At 49.1% G+C, this 21,715-nt stretch overlaps 1 long non-coding RNA gene across 1 annotated transcript; it reads left to right on the top strand.

Moving 5' to 3' along the window:
- Positions 1-15,081: 15,081 nt before the first annotated feature.
- LOC120976955 (uncharacterized) lies at positions 15,082-18,191 on the top strand. Its single transcript, XR_005773645.1, has 2 exons — positions 15,082-15,743; positions 17,641-18,191. It is a non-coding gene; the product is annotated as an uncharacterized lncRNA (long non-coding RNA).
- Positions 18,192-21,715: the final 3,524 nt, after the last annotated feature.

Below are 21,715 nucleotides of genomic sequence, written 5' to 3'. Positions count from 1 at the left end.
CTCTTGACTTGACTTGGTGCAAATCTCCCCGGCAACGGCGCCAGAAATCCTTCTTGCTACCTCTTGAGCATGCGTTGGTTTTCCCTTGAAGAGGAAAGGGTGATGCAGCAAAGTAGCGTAAGTATTTCCCTCAGTTTTTGAGAACCAAGGTATCAGTCCAGAAGGAGATGACATGCAAGTCCCTAGTACCTGCACAAACAATCAAGAATCTTGCAACCAACGCGATAAAGGGGTTGTCAATCCCTTCACGGCCACTTGCAAAAGTGAGATCTGATAAAGATAATAAGATAAATATTTTTGGTATTTTTGTTGTATAGATTGAAAAGTAAATATTGCAAAAATAAACGGCGACAGAAATAGCTAGTTGACGGGAGATTAATATGATGGAAAATAGACCCGGGGGCCATAGGTTTCACTAGTGGCTTCTCTCATGATAGCAAATTCTACGGTGGGTGAACAAATTACTGTCGAGCAATTGATAGAAAAGCGCATAGTTATGAGAATATCTAGGCATGATCATGTATATAGGCATCACGTCCGTAACAAGTAGACCGAAACGATTCTGCATCTACTACTATTAATCCACACATCGACCGCTATCCAGCATGCATCTAGAGTATTAAGTTCATAAGAACGGAGTAACGCATTAAGCAAGATGACATGATGTAGAGGGGTAAACTCAAGCAATATGATATAAACCCCATCTTTTTATCCTCGATGGCAACAATACAATACGTGCCTTGCTGCCCCTACTGTCACTGGGAAAGGACACTGCAAGATTGAACCCAAAGCTAAGCACTTCTCCCATTGCAAGAAAGATCAATCTAGTAGGTCAAACCAAACTGATAATTCGAAGAGACTTGCAAAGATATTAAATCATGCATAAAAGAATTCAGAGAAGAATCAAATATTGTTCATAGATAATCTTGATCATAAACCCACAATTCATCGGATCTCGACAAACACACCGCAAAAAGAATTACATCGAATAGATCTCCAAGAGAATCGATGGGAACTTTGTATTGAGATCCAAAGATTGAGAAGAAGCCATCTAGCTAATAACTATGTACCCGAAGGTCTGTGGTAAACTACTCACACATCATCGGAGAGGCCATGGTGTTGATGTAGAAGCCCTCCGTGATCGATTCCCCCTCCGGCGAAGCGCCAGAAAAGGCCCCAAGATGGGATCTCACGGGTACAGAAGGTTGCGGCGGTGGAAATAGGGTTTCGTGGTGCTCCTGGATGTTTTCAGGGTATATGAGTATATATAGGCGAAAGAAGTAGGTCGGTGGAGCCACGAGGGGCCCACGAGGGTGGGGGGCGCGCCTACCCCCCTGGGCGCGCCCTCCTACCTCGTGGCCGCCTCGTTGCTTCCTTAACGTCCACTTCAAGTCTCCTGGATTGCGTTTGTTCCAAAAACGATCCTCGCGAAGGTTTCATTCCGTTTGGATTCCGTTTGATATTCCTCTTTTGCGAAACACTGAAATAGGCAAAAAAGAACAACAATTTGCACTGGGCCTTTGGTTAGTAGGTTAGTGCCAAAAATAATATAAAAGTGTATAATAAAGCCCATTAAACATCCAAAATAGATAATATAATATCATGGAACAATCAAAAATTATAGATACGTTGGAGACGTATCGGATAGCTTAACGGCGACCCGTTACGGTGGATGCCACGTGTCGGTCACCCTTGACGAAAGCACTTCCATGTCGCACCATTTATCATCATGGAAATGGACACTTCCGTGATGATAATTTTGGTAATGTCATGGAACACTTCTACGGCAGCATATATATGACTATGTTGATTCTTTCATAAAATCATCATGGATGTACATGCATGACAGAAAACATGACCTACTATGACAAACATGTATCATCATGGAAGTGTATTTTTTTGTAGTGACGTATGGGAGTAAAGAGGACTTGATGCTTAATGCTATGGTTGGGTTTCACGACCTTAATGATCTTTAGTAGTTGCGGATGCTTGCTAGGGGTCCAATTATAAGTGCATATGATCCAAGTAGAGAAAGTATGTTAGTTCATGCCTCTCCCTCATATAAAATTGCAAGAATGATTACCGGTACTTGTTATCGATTGCCTAGGGACAAATGACTTTCTTGTTGACAAAAGCTATCCACTTTTATTACCTTGCAATTTATCGTAGTTTTATTCTCGCAAAGTACTCATAGTTTTATTCTCGCAAAATAGTTTCATACTTGTTCTAGGTAAAGCAAACGTCAAGTGTGCATAGAGTTGTATCGGTGGTCGATAGGACTTGAGGGAATATTTGTTTTACCTTTAGCTCCCCGTTGGGTTCGACACTCTTACTTATCGAAAGAGGCTACAATTGATCCCCTATACTTGTGGGTTATCATTAGGCGTATCTGGTTTGCAGCTAAGCCCCCCGAGTGAGAGGATTGCTCTTCACTCGGAGAATGTTTTGAAACTTAGGCGAGTACGGGGTCGTAGCTAAGCCCCCAAGTGAGAGGGTTGCTCTTCACTCGAAGAATGTTTTGAAACTTAGGTGAATCTGGTTCGCAGCTAAGCCCCCCGAGTGAGAGGATTACTCTTCACTCAGAGAATGTTTTGAAACTTAGGCGAGTACGGGGTCGCAGCTAAGCCCCCGAGTGAGAGGGTTGCTCTTCACTCGGAGAATGTTTTGAAACTTAGGCGAATCTGGTTCGCAGCTAAGCCCCCCGAGTGAGAGGATTGCTCTTCACTCGGAGAATGTTTTGAAACTTAGGCGAGTACGGGGTCGCAGCTAAGCCCCCAAGTGAGAGGGTTGCTCTTCACTCGGAGAATGTTTTGAAACTTAGGCGAATCTGGTTCGCAGCTAAGCCCCCGAGTGAGAGGGTTGCTCTTCACTCGGAGTATGTTTTGAAACTTAGGCGAATCTAGTTCGCAGCTAAGCCACCCATTGGGGGATTTGGACACACATTTATGAGAAAATAATCGTTATGAGACTTCGGAAATCATGTCTTTGATAAACAAACTGAAAAGTACTCTTATTACATCTCGACGATCCGAGTGTTTAGGTATAAAAGCGGCGGAGCAGATCTGCGTTCCAAGAACGTGGCTCGTCCTTCTTCTTGGCTATGTTGTAAAGGTGATATGCTCCGTTGTGGAGGACTTTGGTGATGATGAAGGGGCCTTCCTAGGCAGGAGCGGGCTTATGAGGCCGCTGCTGATCCACTCAGAGCACAAGATCTCCTTCCTGGAATGCTCGACCTTTGATGTTTCGGGCGTGGAATCGACGCAGGTCTTGCTGATAGATGGTCGACCGGATCAAAGCCATCTCTCATTCTTCCTCCAGGAGATCAACAGCGTCCTGGCGTGCTTGCTCTGCCTCGGCTTCTGAGAAGAGTTCCACTCGGGGAGTGTTGTACAACAAATCACTCGGAAGCATGGCTTCAGCCCCGCACACCATAAAGAAAGGGGTTCGATTAGTCGACCGGTTGGGAGTCGTCCGCAATACCCATAGAACAGACGGCAACTCAGTCACCCAAGCTCCAGTTGCATGCTTCAGGTCGCGCATCAATCCGGGTTTCAGCCCTTGGAGGATCAAACCATTTGCTCTTTCAGCTTGTCCATTCGACTGTGGGTGGGCAACGGATGCGTAGTCGACCCGAGTTCCTTGGGAAGCGCAGAATGCTCTGAACTCATCAGAATCAAAGTTTGATCCATTGTCCGTGATAATGCTGTACGGAACTCCGTAACGGAACACCAACTCTGTGATAAAACTGATGGCTGTGCTTGAGTCAAGGTTCTTGATAGGTTTGGCTTCAATCGACTTAGTGAACTTGTCAACTGCTACGAGCAAATGAGTGAAGCCGCTCCTGTCGATCCTTAGAGGTCCAATCATATCCAATCCCCACACAACAAATGGCCAGACGAGTGGAATAGTCTTCAAGGCAGATGCGGGCTTGTGGGACATGTTCGAGTAAAACTGGCAACCTTCGCACTTGTCGACTATATCCTTAGCCATTTCATTGGCCCGTGGCCAGTAGAATCCAGCTCGGTATGCTTTGGCCACGATGGTCTGAGAGGACGCGTGGTGACCATAAGTCCCCGAGTGGATCTCATTCAAAATCAGTCAACCCTCTTCTGGTGAGATACTTCGTTGAGCTACGCCAGTCATACTTTCCCTGAAAAGCCGTCCACCTATAACTGTAAAGGCTTTCGACGTGCGGACGATCTGACGTGCTTCAACTTCGTCTTCTGGAAGCTCCTGCCCGAGCAAATATGCAATGTATGGCACCGTCCAGTTGGGTGTGATTACGAAAATCTCCATGACTAGGTCGACCACCGCTGGCACTTCGACTTCAGTCGGATTGGTTGAACTTATCGGTTGCGGGGGCTCTTATGTAAAGGGATCCTCTTGTACTGACGGGGTATGGAGATGCTCCAAGAACACATTACTGGGAATAGGCTTCCGAGTGGAACCTATCTTCGCAAGATCATCAGCTGCTTGATTCTTGAGTCGGGGTATGTGGTGGAGCTCCAACCCTTCAAACTTCTTCTCTAATTTCCTTATTGCATTGCAGTATCCAGTCATGGCGGGGCTCCTGATATCCCACTCCTTCATCACCTGATTAACCACCAAATCTGAGTCGCCGTAAACCATCAGGGACGGACGCCGAGTGAAATGGCCATACGCAACCCATAGAGAAGCACTTCGTACTCAGCTTCATTGTTGGAGGAATCGAAGTGAATCTGGAGAACATAACTGAGCTTATCACCTCTTGGGGATACCAGAACTACTCCAGCACCAAAACCATTTAACATCTTCGATCCATCGAAGAACATGGTCCAGTGCTCCGAATGAACTTGAGTCGCTTGTTGTTGCTCAATCCACTCAGCCAAGAAATCTGCAATTGGCTGAGACTTAATTGCCTTTTTGCCTCGAACTTGATATCTAGAGGAAGAAGTTCAATCGCCCACTTAGCCACTCGACCGGTTGCATCTCGATAGTTCAAAGTTTCCGACAATGGAGCGTCACTGACAACTGAAACCGAGTGGTCTGTGAAGTAATGTGCAACTTTCTTCATGGTCAGGTAAATTCCACAGACAAGCTTTTGGTAATGTGGATACCTTTGCTTGGACAGATTCAAAACTTCAGAAATGTAATACACTGGGCGTTGAACTTTATAGGCTTTACCTTCTTCCTCCCGCTCGACTGTGAGCACTGTGCTGACAACTTGTCCAGTGGCTGCAATATATAACAACAGAGGCTCTTGGCTGACTGGGGCAGCAAGCACCGGATGGGTGGAAAGCGGGGCTCTGAGCTCTACAAACGCTGCTTCAGCTTCAAGAGTCCACTCGAATGTATTAGACTTTTTCATCAGTCGGTAAAGAGGCAATGCCTTTTCATCGAGACGAGAAATGAATCGACTCAATGCAGCCAAATAACCTGTAAGCTTCTGAACATCATGCACACGCATGGGGCGTTTCATTCGGAGAATTGCTCCGATCTTTTCAAGGTTTGCGTCGATCCCTCATTCGGAAATGAGAAAACCGAGCAACTTCCCTCCTGGGACTCCGAATGTGCACTTGGATGGATTAAGCTTGATGTCATATCTTCTTAGGTTCGCAAAGGTTTCAGCAAGGTCAGTCAGCAGGTCGGAACTCTTGCGCGACTTGACCACGATATCATCCATGTATGCTTCCACATTCCGACTGATTTGAGTGAGCAGGCACTTCTGAATCATGCACATGAACGTGGCACCAGCATTCTTGAGACCAAAAGGCATGGTAACATAGCAAAAACACCTGAATGGGGTGATGAAGGCCGTTTTTATTTCATCAGGTCCATACCGTCAGATCCGATGGTACCCGAAATATACATCCAAAAAGGACAAACGCTCACACCCCGCAGTCGAGTCAACAATGTGATCGATGCGGGGGAGAGGAAAGTGATCTTTCGGGCAGGCCCGATTGATATGCTTGAAGTCAATACACATATGAAGTGAGTCATCTTTTTTGGGGACCATGACGATGTTGGCGAGCCACTCGGAGTGGTATATCTCGCGGATGAACTTAGCTGACAGGGGCTGAGCTACTTCCTCGCCAATCGCCTTCCTCTTCTCCACGGCGGACCGACGAAGATGTTCCTTGACAGGGTTTGCTTTTGGGTCGACACGCAAATGGTGCTCAGCCAGTCCCCTGGGTACACCCGGCATGTCTGATGGAGTCCATGCAAAGATGTCCCAGTTCTCACGGAGGAACTGGATGAGCGCTTCATCCTATTTGCTGTCGAGTGTTGTTGAGATGTGGGTCGGAGCAGCATTGGGGTCTTCCGGGTGAATATGGACAGGCTTTGTCTCATCGTCTGACTGAAACGCGGACTCCGAGGCAGGCTTCTTAGCTCGCAACAAATCACTCGAATCTACATTTTTCTTGTATTCCTCCATCTCTACAGCTGCCATCTGCTCATCAGCAATTTTTGAGCCCTTCTAGAGGCACTCCTCTGCTCTCTGCCTATTTCCTGTGACTGTGATCAGACCTCTGGGTCCGGGCATCTTCAACTTGAGATATACATAACATGGTCGAGCCATGAAACGAGCATATGCGGGCCTGCCCAGAATAGCATGATAGGCGTTGTGGAAATCCACCACCTCAAATGTCAACTTCTCCTTGCGGTAAATCTTGGAATCACCGAAAACCACATCAAGAGCAATCTGTCCGAGTGACTTTGCCTTTTTTTCCGGGGATGACGCCGTGAAACTGCATGTTGCTCTCACTGAGTTTGGACATCGGAATGCCCATCCCTTGGAGGGTCTCAGCGTGTAGAATGTTCAGACCACTGCCCCCATCCATAAGGACTTTTGTTAGTCGGGTGCCCCCAACGACTGGGTCGACCACCAACGCTTGCCACCCAGGAGTAGCAACGTGCGCGGGGTGATCTGACTGGTCGAATGTAATGGGAGTCTTCGGCCACTTCAAGTATGTCATAGTTGCTGGAGCAACCATGTTCACTTCTCTATTAATGACTTTCAGTCGACTTTTGCTCTCGACATCAGCAAAAATCAACAAGGTAGCATTGACCTTAGGGTAACCATCGTCCTCTTCTTTCTCCTCATCCTTATCAGATTCTTTTTCACTGGGCCAACCCTCTCGGAACTACTGAATCGGGAGTCGACACTGTCGAGTGGTAGGCTTGGGCAAAATCAAATTACCCTCTTCACCCTTTTTCGTGTGATGTGACATGACAAATCCAAGACGTCCTGGCCTGACTAATCTTTCACCTTTTTTGGGCACCCATGACACTTTAGGCTTCCCCTTGAACTTTCCTTGATTGAAAATTGTGGCCTCAACGAGACCTGCAGGTTCAACTTTACGTTTTTGCTTCTGACCGGTGTTTCCACCTACAGTGTCGTGGTCGACTGGCTTCCCTTTACCATTACGGAGTCGGTCTTCTTCTTCGCCGTTTGCGTACCGAGTGGCTATCTCCATCATTCGGCTCAGAGACATGTCCCTGGATCGGCCAAACTTCAGGATGAGCTCTCTGTACTGGACGCCCTCTTTGAAGGCGCAAACTGCCTGGTGCTCTGACACATTTTCCACCACGTGGTGAAGGGTAGTCCATCTCTGGATGAAATCTCTCAAAGTTTCATTCGGCTTCTGAACGAAGTGTTGCAATTCAGTCAGCCCAGCTGGTCGCTTGCAGGTTCCCTCGAATCTCTTGATGAACACTCGGGCTAAATCTTCCCAACAGAAAATACTTCCAGGGGCCAACTGATTCAACCAAGCTCTGGCTGAACCCTCAAGCATTAAGGGAAGATGCTTCATGGCTACATCATCATTGCCCCCACCAATTTGTACAGGCACTCGGTGATCTTCTAACCAAGTGTCTGGCTTCGACTCACCGGTGAACTTGCTCACTCCAGCAGCTAATCTGAAGTTGGGAGGGATCTCTGCAGCTCGGATGGCTCTACTGAAACACTCAGGCCCAGAAATAAATACTCTGCTTCCAATCGGACGGTCTCTATCTTGACCCTCTCTGTTTGCTCTGCCCCTGTCGTCCAAACCTTGCGCGAGGAGTGACCTTGCATCGAACCCAGGCTCTCTTGGGTCGACTGGGGCTCTCCGCTCCTCACCATACGGGCGCCTGTCGTCATACCGCCGGGACACGTACGACCCGCCTCTCAAAGGAGGCGTATGCACTCGACGGCGGTCATCACGAGGATCAAACTGCCCGTGGCCTCGACCAAGGTACTGATCCTGGTGGCAACCACGGTCTTCGCGCTGCGGAGGCAATCTTGGGCTATGCGTCGACTGGACTATGTCTGCAACCACGGATCTGCTATGGATTCTGTTGCGCGACTGAGAAACAACCGAGTTCTGCTCTCCTGCTGCCCGGAACAGTGCTCGGATCTGCAACAAACCTTTACCAGCTTCTGAATGTGACGGCTGAATTGACTCTGCTATGCGTGCTGCTGCCGCGACATTTTGAATCGGAGTACGGTATACCTGAGGTTCGGGTGGAAACAGTTGTCGCGGCCGTCGACTGGATTCAGGGATCTGCTGACGGGCCCGCTCGTCGAGTGCTTGCTGGAGATTCTCCAGACGCGTACGCTCAGCCAAGGTGGCTAAGCACGCAGCTTCCAAGGCCCGAGCCTCGGAGGTCTCCCCAATGATAGGGGTCTGGAGTGCCTGGACGTTCCGGCGATGCAGCTCCTCCCTCTGCTCCTGAGTGAGAGCTTCGGGAATATATTCATCGTGATCACGCGATGGGCCCCTGCTGCCGCTGCCGCCGCGACGAAATCCGGGCGGACTGCATTGGGAGTTGACCATGAGGACTTCCGCCGCTGGATCGTTGCTCTCGCACTCAGAAAGTGAATCCGAGTGACCAGCCAGCAGATCAAACAAACCATACAGGTATTCGTTGGGCTCGATTGGCGTGATCTGAGGAGTGGTCGACTGTCGAGCCACTGCGTGCTTCACCCACTGCTGGAGCCGCGAACGATCGGATCGCTTGCGACGGCGAACATCGGGGAGCAAGGATACCGCGCGAGCCGACCGACACTGGGTCGACGGCTGCCGCAGGAGAACGCCGCAAGCACTCGCCCGAAAGTGCGTCGCCGCACGGACGGGGAGAGCTTCGACGTTGAGGGGGGCTTTTTGGAGCCAGGCAGAGTGGTCGGCGACGAAGACGAGTGCTCCGAGGCGGACCTCGTGGCCCATGGACAAACCACCGCCAAAAACCATGTTGATGGAGATAAGAAACCGCAACCTCACCAGAAGTCACTAAGACGCCTGCCCCACGGTGGGTGCCAACTGTCGTGGGAACGAGTCTGACAGTAAGAGTAGGGGGTACGTAGGAGGAGGCAGGGTCCTAGCTACAGCGAGGATGTACACACAGATTTACGAGTTCATGCCCCTCTCGAAAGAGGTAAAAGCCCTACGTCTCGGTGCCGCTGAGGCTAGTCGACTGGATGTGTGTTGAAGTTACAGGGGGTGCGAACCCTTGTACCAGAGGAGGAGGGTGGCTTATATAGAGTGCGCCAGGCCCCTTGCATCCCTCGGTTACACAGGGTTCAATGTAAGTTAAGTCATGGACGTTACTGGTAACGCCTGTTATTAATGACCTTTATGACTACGGAGTGAATGCCTGACCGTTGCCATCCTCGGGTGACTCTAGGCCTTCTGTGCTCTGAGTGACTCTTTCGTATGGTCGAGTGGAATCTTCCGTCGGGTGGATTACACTTCAGGGTGATTTCAGTCAGTATCTTCTGCTTGACTTTAAATGTCTTTGACTCTAGGGCAGTGTCCTTGGGTAGGGTGTCTAGGTAAGGCCTATGACCCCACCCCAGGTACATGTCATCGTCAGTCGATGCTATACATATGAATGAGGGACATTCTATGGTGGCAGCTCCAGTTTTAGATGATTGTAGAAAGTTATTACGAGAGTTCGGGAAGGTTACTATTGAGCATTGTAATAGAGAATCAAATGTAGTTGCTCATGAGCTAGCTGAGTGGGGGCGTGCAAACACCCCGTCTTTATGGGTGGATGCACCTCCGATTACTATTGCTAATTTTTAGCAGATGATGTAAGTATTATTTGAGGTTAATAAAGCTAGCCATGAAGGCCTTCCCGTAAAAAATGAATAATCTATTCTCATGGTAATGCCGCGGACACCAAATCCGGTCCCTCAAACGCCAGCAGACGCAATTGGGCACGTCTGCGGGCAACGACCAATCACACCTCATAATTTGTCCAATACATCCGCGGACCTCATATTTCATCCCTCAAATCCATACAGAACATGTAAAAGAAACCCTACGTACTACGCAAATCACACTACCCTAACTACGCTTCGCCATCAGAGATGCCCATGATCCCGTGTCAGGCGCCAGGTAGATTGGCGCATAGGAGGGCTTCGGCTCCTCATCATCATCCATATAGGCCAGCATCTCGTTGACGTCCGCTTCCTGCTCCGCCTAGAAGATACGGTGGTTGGCCTCCGCCTCCGACTCAAAGGAATCGAGGATTGTTTGCTGCTTCACCTGCGGATCTGTGTCTGCCGCGTCGCCTCCTCCTCCTCCTGGTCCTTCTATGCGTCCTCCTCCTCCTCCTCCTGTCCCGGGTCCTCATCCAGATCCACCGCGTCGAGAGGTATCTCCGCGGCGATCCGGGCTTCACGACTTGCCCGGATCTGCTCAAGGAGCTGCAGCCGATACTACGACATTACATAAGGGTAGCTCCTGACCCGTCGGCATGGTGGCATGGCTACTTGATTGTGGTGGCGGCGGGCGAGTGAAATGTGGAGGTAGAAGACGATTGGAAAGTTGTGGCGGCGGACGGGAGGGGAGGAAATGTGGATGGGTAGGGTTTCGGTGCTGGCGTCCGCCTTAAATAGCTGGGCTAGGGGCCTTGCCCGGCGCGCCGGAGCGCCGACACGTGGCGCCATCAGTCCATCACAGGAGACGAGCTTCAGACCGCTGGGTTTCGGAGTGTTTTCATGGAGGACCCGCATGTTAGTCCGACGTGGCAGAGGTGCCCGGTCGCGCCCGTGCCTCGCCATATCCGGCCTAGGTTTGGGCTAGATATGAGGGCGCCTCAAACATGCCTCAAACGCCCAGGCTGGCTGGAGAGGCACCCATCAGGGTCGCCTTTTTTACCGGTCAGTGACCGGACCGCCCGCCTAGTCTTTTTTTTGGGGGGGGGGGTGAGGCGTCTGGCTGCAGATGCTCTAAGATCATGCAAATTTGTGATTTTGTCGATAGACATTATTGTTATTTGCAAGAGTAGTTTAGCTAGATCTATAAAGAATGAGTTTCGGAGAGGGTGTGGTGTGCATGTTCCCACATGTTATTCACTGTGACAACTCATTAACATGTTTTTCTTTGTCATTGTAGTGCCAACTATGTGTGCGGTGCACCCTTACCTTTGCCACATCCCAACATTCGCGAACCTTTGCACTCCCTTACCCCTTAAATACGTGTGAACAATGTGAGTTGTGTCATAACCAACGAATCATATGGGGAGGTCTCATCATGTTCCCTTCTATAAAAGTGTGTCAACTTATCCTTACTTTTTTTGAGTGATGGCGGCGGTGGTCGGCCTTGCCCCGGGCCACGGGCGGCTGCCTGCGGCGGCTGGGCTAGATTGGGCGGCGGCGCAATGCGGTCTTCGGCGACACGTCATCTGGCTTTAGATCGGCGACGTCGTCGAGGGCCTGGTGGACTGGTCGGCGGCACCTCTGGCAGATCTGTTCTGGCCGTGTAGCCAGTGGTGGTGGTCATCTTCTTCGTCGGAGGTGGCCGGCCAGAGGCTTGGTGATCGGATCTCGAGATCCATCATCTAGTCCGACTGCAAGTTGGGGAGACATGGTTGCCGGTGAAAACCGAGCCGACGGCAGGCGATGGCGGCATTTTACGTCGTTACCTTGATGAAGGCATCGTCATGTAACTACTGTCGACCCACTCGTGCTGCTCCGGGGGAAACCCTAGAATCTGGTGTTCCAGATTCGACGATGGCTGCACTGCGGTGTCGTTTCTCTCTTGGGAGTATCGTTTGTGGAGCGCTGGAAGTCAGAGGCAGGAGGTGGAGCGGCTTCGTCTTGCACGGAGCTTCGGTGGAGATGTCAAGTCATGCCTGACCGACAGGTGCTACACTTTGTCATGCCTGGTCGGCAGGTGCTACGCACGACAGATCTTCCAAAGACTTCAAGTTGTGTCGGCTAGTGGTACTTGGCAGCACGTTGCTGATGTGTATTGGTGGCGACGACGACATGCTTAGCTGTTTGCGCACAGGGAGGTGGTGCCGTTGGGCGTCGTGATGGCATCGACGACAGCTAAATCGAGCAAGGTTCATGCATCAGTACGGCTCTAAAGATGGAGCGGTGGCAGTTGGCGACGACGGCCTCTGAGAGCACGCCAGACCGGTGTGTGCCTCAGACCCGACAAGTGGCTAGGTTGGGGCCTCAGGTGTTAGATGTTAGGCTTGGCTCCGGGGTATGTGGTATTAGGCCCGAACTATCAGCATCCCTTCATCATCTGAATAGGAGTAGCGATAGATGTTGCCTAGACGGTGGCTTCAGACTTACGGTGTATTCTTTGTGAGGTCTTTTGTGAATAATTAATAAAGTGGCTGCATGCATCGCCCAGATGCAGAGGCCAGGGGTTTTCCTCCTTTTCTAAAAATAAAATAAAATTATAGGATCAAATTTTAAAAGCTAATGATCAGCGATAAATGTGTTTTGACAACAACCCATGGTTTACGCAAACCAACCTGTGATTGGATGATTAGGTGGACAGTGGTATCCCCAACCCACAAGAGTTTAAGTCATGGTGATCGCATTTATCCTGAATTTATTTCAGAATTTTTGGCGATGCGCGTTTAGTGGGAGGAGACGTTCTTTTACTGCGACGCGCCTACAGTGACTTCGTAAAATCTCAAGATTATATGCCAACTCAGTCTCTTGGAGATGCTCATAGGGGGCTGGGCGTGAGTGTGTGCGTTTATAGGGATGAGTGTATGTGTATATATAAGCGCTTTGCATTTGTACTGTGTTAAAAAAAACAGCCCAAGGTTTATAAGTTGAATGTGCATACCTGTATGTTCCCATCACCACCTAGCTGAACTTCTTGTAATGTGACATAGCCATCGAGACCACTCACCGTGTGAGTACAATTTGATCTGTTTGAAATCTGGGTTTGGGAGAGGATGCACTGATATTCATCATGACAACTCACTTTGTCGTTGTGTTCTCATTCAACTGGACCATTGCCTTTGCCGCACCCCAGCGTCCGCCAGCTTGTTGCACGATAGTGCCCCCTCCCCCTTCTAAATGTGCATGAGCAGTGCGAACCATGAGACATAGTCACTCAGTCGTATCATTTTGATGTGTTCCCTTCCATAAAAAATGTGCAAATTGGATTCTCAATATGTGTTGTCGACTATCTCTTACAAGATCAAATTTAAACACTATTCGTCAGATGCGAAACATCTTATGACAAATGCTCGGGATTTTACACTGCTTAGAGCATCTTCAATAAAAGATATATATCTGAAGATGTAAAAGTAGGTATTGTATAATTTATATCACCAAAAAATGCCTTTTACATCTACTCCCTCTGTTCCAAAATAATTGTCGTTTTAGAATCCTATAGGACAATTTCAATCACGTAGCAAGTTTTCTTTGCTTTGGGAACGTTTGGGGCCGGGGCGCCGGCCGAACCAATCGGCCGGTCGCGTCCACGCGCGCTCCGCCTCAGCCATCCATCAAGCGACACGTAGGATGCGGGCCATCCAAATCGCTGCTTTTCTTCAACCTCCCGCAGATCCCACCCCATCCCCGTCTTCCAGCTCCGCGGATCTCACCCCATCCTCGTCTCCTGCCCCCGCGCGGCCGTCCTCATCGCCGGTGGTCACCCGCGCCGGCCGTCCCCGTCGCCGTTCGCCGTCCTCGCTCGCCGGCCCCGGCGGAAGCTGGAACCGCGTCGTGGCCTGCTGCAACCGGTGCCCAGGAGAGCTGCCATCATGGATGGTGAGCATGGTGACGGCGAGCTGCGAGGACGGCGGCGCTCGCGCTGCAGACATGGCGGAGGCATTGCAGAACTTGCCGCACGCCCTCATGCTACAACCGTTAACCAAAATGCCTCAAACCAAGATGAAAAAAGCTTCAACCAGATACATCAAAAGCTGCAAGCAGTCATTGCCATGGCGGAGTGCTACAACCGTCGACATAAAATGCTACAACCCTTGATGAAAAACTTTCAACCCGAAACGATAGAGAAAGCATTAACCAAGGCTGCTACAAAGAAAAAAGCTGCAACCGTTGATAAAAAAGCTTCGACCGTAGATGAAAAAAACTACAACCATTGAAAAAGAAAGCTACAACCATACACTGCAAACCAGAAAAGTTGCATCTGTTGTAGAGAAAGCTTCAATCGTATGTGTGAAATGCTTCAACCTACAGTCAAAGCTTTTCTGAAAACGATGGAAACTTTTTTCTTTTTCCTTTTTTGTGTTTGCTACAACCACGTCATTTTTTTGCTGCAATCGGCAACCACAGAAGCTACATACGGTTAACATTTTTGCTACAATGACGACGGCGGGCTGCAGCGGTAAGCTTTTTTGCTGGAAGCGATAAACTTTTTTGCTACAACCGGTGTCGTTTTTTGAACCAGCAAGAGCCTCGGGTGGGCACACGGCGAGGTACAACGCGAGCACAACGACAGGTGCTGCGGCCGGCGCCACCGGAGATGCGGCGAGGGCTGGGACCGGCGACGAGGACGGGGTCCGGCGGCGACGAGGAAGACCGGCGACAACGACGGGCGGCGAGGGCGGGGACCGGCGACGACGACGGGCGGCAAGGGCGGGGTCCGACGGCGACGAGGAAGACCGGCGAGGGTGGGGACCGGCGACCACCGGAGGGGACAGGAGGCGCGGCGCCGCGCTCCCCCGAACGGGACATGCGGATCCCCCCGAGGAAGAAGAGAGCTGGGGCGATTTCATTTTTTTTTCCTCGGATCCAGCGGCTGCGTGGCTCAGATCGAACGGCCCGGGCTGGACCGGCCGAAACTTTCGGCCGGCGCGCCGGCGCCTATAAGTGCCCTTTCCCAAATTGCCCTTCCACTTGCACGCACTCTCGCTCTCTCGCTCGCTCCCCACTCACTCGCTCTCTCCCGGCCCAGTCGCCCTCCCCGCCGACCACTCGCTCACCGGCCAGTCGCTCGCCGGCCAGTCGCCGTCCTCTCACTCTCGTCGGTGTCTTCCTCACCCCGCCTTGCTCCTCACCACCCCGATTCGTACCCCTAACCCTAGCAACCCGCCTGCTAGCTCTTGGTCAAAGGTGACATTTTTACCGCCGCGCTGCTCGATCTGTGGGCGGAGGTGCTCGATCTGTGGGTCGCGGTGGTCGATCCGTGGGTGGCGGTGCTTGATCCATGCTGGAGCAGCGGGAGGAGGACGGCGGTGCTGGATTGGAGACCGGAGCAGCGGGATGAGGAGAACGGCGGTGCTGGATTGGAGACCGAAGCAGCGGGCTTCTTCTGCTCGTCTTGGCCGTGGCCGCTACCTGAGCTGCCCGCGAGGCGGCGCAGCATGTCGGGGTGTGCTCTAGCCTTGGCTCGCTTGCCTCTGGTGCCGCTGCTTCGCCTGACGGTGTGGCGCAGGAGGTGCGCCTGGCTCCGGAAGAAGGAGGCGTGCGTCTGACCGAAGCAGATGTAGGACACCGCCTGCCTGGAGCACTAGAGAAGCGGCACCATCGTCCTCTCCATGCCTTGTGTCAGGTATAAAGCTGATCTTGTCCTCTCCATGCCCTGCGTTAGGATGATTGAATTTACAGTAGTCAACTCTTTGTTGTACTCCTGATAACTGAATTTACAGTACAAGCTGATCTTGTCTACTCCTGATAAGATGGCACTCCTCTCCTGATTTGTTGTGAATTTACAGTAGAAGGTGATATATGAATTTAGGAGTCGAAGCTGATGTACTGTAGTCAGCTTCAAGTGATGGTAGAAGCTGATGCAGTCAATTCTTTGGAGTATTTTCTTTGATCATCTTCAAAGTGATGGTACAAGCTGATGTTAGGAAGCTGATGTAGCCAGCTTCAAGTGATGGTCATCTTTGATCCTTTGACAGGGATTCAGGCAAGCTGCCATCCATTGTAAATATAGCTCTTCATCAGCAGAATAATTATGAGAATGTACTTACTCAAGAATTACCACCACTTAGACCAAAGGACCAGTTGGTATTAATTTCAGAGATAGATGTAATTTCAGTTAAATTCAGTTATGCACACAAATTTCAGTTAATAGCTTAATGTTTTGGACTGATGATGTTGCTGGAATTTGTACTACTAAAAATTAAGAAAATGTACTCCTTTAATTAACATTGATTCATTGAGATGGTGGTATGATCAAATTAAGAAAATTCAGTACCTTTTCTGTTACTGTAGAGTACTTAAAATTAGGAGTAGCTAGGAGCAAAATTAAAATTAGGATTAGGAGTAGGATTAATAGGATTAGTAGGAGTAGGAGTAAAATTAAAAGTTTCTCTTCTTCTCTCTTCTTGCTCTCTTTTTTCTCCTCTCTTCTCTTTCTCTTCTCTTCTCTTTCATTTAAATGGAGTACTCCACACAAGCAAATGAAACTTTTGAAACAAAAATGATTTCTCTTTGGTTGATTCACCGAGTAAGTCTTGACAAATTAAATGTACCCCTGCTTGCTCTTCTCTGAACAATGATCCACTGTTTTCAGTAGTTAAAACTAAATGAAAATTTGTTACTGTTGGAGGAACATGCAAGTACTCTGAAAATTTGTTTTTAGAAACATTTGGTTTGCAGCAATCTGGAGTAGGATTAGCTTCTACTCCATCTCCATGGTTTAGTTGCTGTGATTGATTTCGCTGGTAGTTTAGTTCCCGGTAGGGTAGTTCTTGCTAAAGATTTGTATAGAGGAGGAATTGGACCTTATTTTGTGTAAAACATGGGATCATACCATGTAGATTTACAGTAGTTTTACAGCAGGAGTACTCTTGCCAATTCAGGTAATTAAATTTCATTTAAGTACTTTTTTATACTCTAATGAAGGTTTTGTGTACTCTACTGCTTGCATCAGTACTTTTATAAATAAATGAATCTTTTCTCTCTTCTCTTCTCTTTGTCTGCTGGAGTAAACTTTAAGAAATAAGGAATATGTCAATACTTTAAGAAAATGATCTCTGCACAATATTGCTTGTTGTGAACAATACTGTTACTGAAAAATACTGTTACTGATATTAAAGTTCATAATGATCTCTGAACAATTGTACTAAATGCTGACAACAGTAGTGCACAAAGTTCATCAAACATCATGCAAGTTCAATGCATATCAATTTATCATGCTGACAGCAGTAGCATGTGGACCTATCATGGTGATTTCATATCAAAATTGAGGAGTACTCCTGTTCATTTGGAGAACTCAAACAGCAATTGATATGCATCAAAATTGGGATCAACAGTAGCATGGGCCTTATCATTCTGGTTTTTGGATGATTTAGTTAATCAAATTCCTCAATTGAGGAACACCTGGACTTGTCATTCCGGTCTTGGGATCAACTGTAGCATATGGACTTATCATTCTGGTTTTTGGATGATTTAGTTAATCAAATTGACATCAATTGACCTGTTTTTTGGATCAATTGCAGATTCTCTTGATTGGAGTGGAGAGGAGCAGAGACGAGAGGAGCAGCAGAAGTGGACAGCGCAGCGGCTAACCTCGAGCTCTTGATTGGAGTGGGGGGAGGCGGCCGGCGAAGGATCTATGGCCAGCAGCAAGGATCCGAAGCTGTGGCTGAGCAGGCAGCCGGCGGGAAAGGTGGCCGGCGAGGGAGCTGCGGACCGCGGCGGGGAAGGGCGGCCGATGAGGGAGCTGTGGACCACAGCAGGGAAGGGCGGCCGACCGGCGAGGGAGCTGCGGACCACGGCAGGGAAGGACGTCGGAGATGTGGACGACGGAGGTGCCCGGCAAAAGGGAGCAGCGACGGCGGAGAAGCCTGGCGGAGGGGAGGAGCGACGGAGGAAGACGCCTCCCGATCGATTTCAGATCGGGGGTAGTATTGTACTTTCACACTGTTTCACCTGATCGGAACGATACCCCCAGCGACAATTATTTCGGAACAGAGGGAGTATATATATATCTATATCTATATTAATATAAAAAGACCCAAATGGGCAGATCCAAGATTTTTTTTCAAAACTATGACGTATTTTATAGCAAATTTGGAAACTATTGCATGATGTGGATAAAAATCAAAAATAGCACCCCGTCGGCCACGCGTTGGCCGAAATGGGTGTTTTCGGCCACCTATAGGTCGAAGTAGGTTTTTCGGCCTTGCCTTGGCCGAAAAGGTGGGGACCTGGCCGAAATGGCTGTTTTCGGCCACCACTTGGCCAAAATAAACTTTTTGGTCAAGTATAGGCCGAAATACACTTTTTGGTCAAGTGTAGGCCGAAAAGTCCTTTTTGGTCTAGTGTTGGCCGAAGTTGCATGGCTTAGGCCGAAATGTATTTTCTCGTCACCCATTTCCCGCCAACCCCTTCCCGCCAACCCCTTCCCGTCATATGTTCCCGCCAACCCTTTCCCGCCATACCGCAGTCATTCTTTCCCGCCATTTTCTCCTCTCTATCTATAAAACCCCCTTCAGGCGAGGTGGATAAGCATTCCAGTGTAGTGTAGTCGAGATGTCCCATTATCCATTCGATCGTAGTTTTCACCATGGGATGAGCAGGACTCTTCTGAGTCTATCTAGCGATTTCAGGATGGACAATAGGATAGTTCCATGGGACGAACTCACCGGTAGTGACACCATAATGAATGAGTTGGCTCACGAATTACGTAGGTCTGGGTGGCCTGAAAGGACCTATGAGGAGGAACGTAAAGAACTTCTTAGGTTGCATGAAAGGTGGAAGAAGGTAGTGGAGCCGAACAGTGAAACTTTCAGAAGGACTGCAGCAAAGAATACATTTTTATGGACTGAGGAGAGCGAGGACGAAAATGATATCTTCATGCCGCCGCTTCCGGGTTCTGCATTGTCGAAGGGCAAGAGTTCTACATCGTCCAAAGGCAAGAGTTCTGCATCCTCGAAGGGCAAGAGTTCTGCATCGACGGAGGGCAAGAGGACCGCACCGTCGAAGGGCAAGAGGGCTGCATCAACGGAGGATGGGGATGATGACTTCATGTAGTATGTAAGATGTATTCCAGTTGTACCGTTTCATTCAGATGTATTTGCATTATTAGTTTGTACTGTATTATTGTAGGGCATTATGTTCTATGTGAATTTCATTTTGTAGTATGTAAGATGTATAGCACAAGTTCAGCCGCACCGTTTAATTCAGATGTACTTGTATCTTAATTATCGGTTGTAGTCTCTTTGGAAATGTAATTGGAATAAGAATGCGAATTAATAGTGATATGTCTCTCGCATATATAAAACAATATATGTCTCCTGATCAGATAGAAGCAAGTGCGATAGTAACACATACATGAAGCATGTCTCATACATAAATACTGACTCACAGCTGCGAATAGTCTGAAACTAACACAGATAATGAGTCATACATGGATAGATAAGCATATCACTGCGGGGGACGACGACGAGTTTGGGTCTTCCTCGGGCGAGGACCGGAAGGCGATAAGCGTTGAGGCGGTGGACGAGGCTCGCGATAACCACGACCATAGTTAACCTCGTTTGTCACGGTCTGTGTCTCCTGCGTTGATGGTGGTGATGGAGTGTGAAACACTGTCTGCGAGAAGCCATAAATGTTTGTAGCTTGGTCATCATCCTCGCCGTCGCCCTCAAAGTACGAAGCACCACCACTAAGAATCGGTGACTGCTCTGAATGCATGAACGGTTGCGACTGGTTGCCGCCTGCGGTGAAGTAAAACATGTAAAATTGATACAAATTCATGAACGAAGCACCACCAGTAAGCATCAGTGACTGGTGAGAATGCAGGAACGATTACTACACTGTTGAAAAGAATGTAGTGAGTAGTGTTACCTAGTTCCATCTGCTGATGCCAGTAAGTGCTCCCTAGCTGTGAAGGAGGTGGCTGATGCCAGGAAGAGCTCCCTGGCTGTGAAGGAGGTGGCTGATGCCAGGAAGAGCTCCCTGGCTGTGAAGGATGAGGTTCTGCACGGTGCACAGAGGGTCGTGGTTCTGAATGGTGCACAGAGCGTGGTTCTGAATGTTGTACAGAGAGACGTGGCGGACGATGTGCTGGAGGAGGAAGTGCAACATCCGAAGACCGTCTACACGCAACAGCTGCGTAAATCCCGCGTAGCTTGTCATCAAGACGCCTCAACCATGAGACCTCCTCTCGCGGTGGGATAGTTTCTCCCCTCTGAAAGCGCTGCATTAAACTCGCTAAGATCGACCCCCAACTCATTATATCGAACATTACCAGCGCTGTAGTAAACATTCAGATTTACTGATTCAGACATTTTCACCTGTCAGACATTGTCATCTTCTCATTAATCACAACAAACACTAATATTACCCGCTACACGAACTATGCGCTAAAATGCCTCCACAAATATATTAACACTAAATTTGCAATATGACTTATATACACTAACTAAACTATACAATTTAGATAAAATTTGTGACGACGTGGTTATACCTTCGAAGCGTGTGTCCCTAGCTTCTTGCTTCTCTCTTTGACTCAGCGGCACCGACCACCTCGCGAAGTACTTGCACCACGGGACAACGACAGCACCGCCCCCTCGACGACCGGAGGTTCAACTCCGGTCAGCCCCCAAGCTACTCCTCCTCACCACCTCCTCCTCCACAGCTGCTGCTACTACTCACCACCACCTACTGCCCGTCCTCCTCTCCACCATGGCTCCTCCCCAAACGCATCAAAAACTATCCCATAGCAAAAAATAACACCGTAGGCCGGCGGGGATTGCTACGATCTACCGATTCTGTGGGTTGGATATGCAAATGGGTGGCAAATGGAGGAGATCGGCGCGGGGTGGCGAGGTACAGAGAAGAACAAGAGAGACAGAAAGGAAGAACAGAGGCGAGCTAGAGGAAGGAGACGGCGCGGGCTTATCCGCACCTTTTCGGTCGACTGGTGGCCGAAAACCACTTCGGTCGACGCCTGGCCGAAAAGGCCCACTTCGGTCGCGGGGTGGCCGAAAACGGGCCATTTCAGCCGCGGGGAGGCCGAAGCTACTATTTTCGGCCGGGCCCTCACTGACACCTACTTTTCGGCCCATGTACGCATGTCTTCGGCCAAAGCGCGGCCGAAAAGCCCTCTTCGGCCTTAGCCTGGCCGAAAACTACCTTTTCGGCCCACACGAGGCCGACAGGGTCATAGTTTTGCATTTTTTTCATTTTGTGCTATAGTTTCCGAAATTGCTACAAAAAACGTGATAGTTTTGAAAAAAAATCTTACAAACCATCTCGACCGTCAAATGATGTTATTTAGCGGTTCAAATCGCTCCAATGTTGAGCACCAAACACGTTTAACGCTCTAATTACCCGCCACTGCCATTGGTTATAAACACGTTTTGACTCAACGATATCCCTTGAAATCTGCCATGTAATTAATATCCTACCATTCCTGTGAAAAAGTAATTGATATCTTACCAAATACCAACGTGCAACAGATATATCTTAATATAACGTGCAACTAATATCATACCTAATAGAAACGTGCATTGCACGTACATTATTACTAGTCTTCAAAAAAAAGTCTCGACTTCAACAAATGAT

This window comes from Aegilops tauschii, chromosome 1 (assembly GCF_002575655.3).
Source record: "Aegilops tauschii subsp. strangulata cultivar AL8/78 chromosome 1, Aet v6.0, whole genome shotgun sequence".
NCBI lineage: Eukaryota > Viridiplantae > Streptophyta > Magnoliopsida > Poales > Poaceae > Aegilops > Aegilops tauschii.
This window is presented reverse-complemented; position numbering and strand designations above follow the sequence as displayed.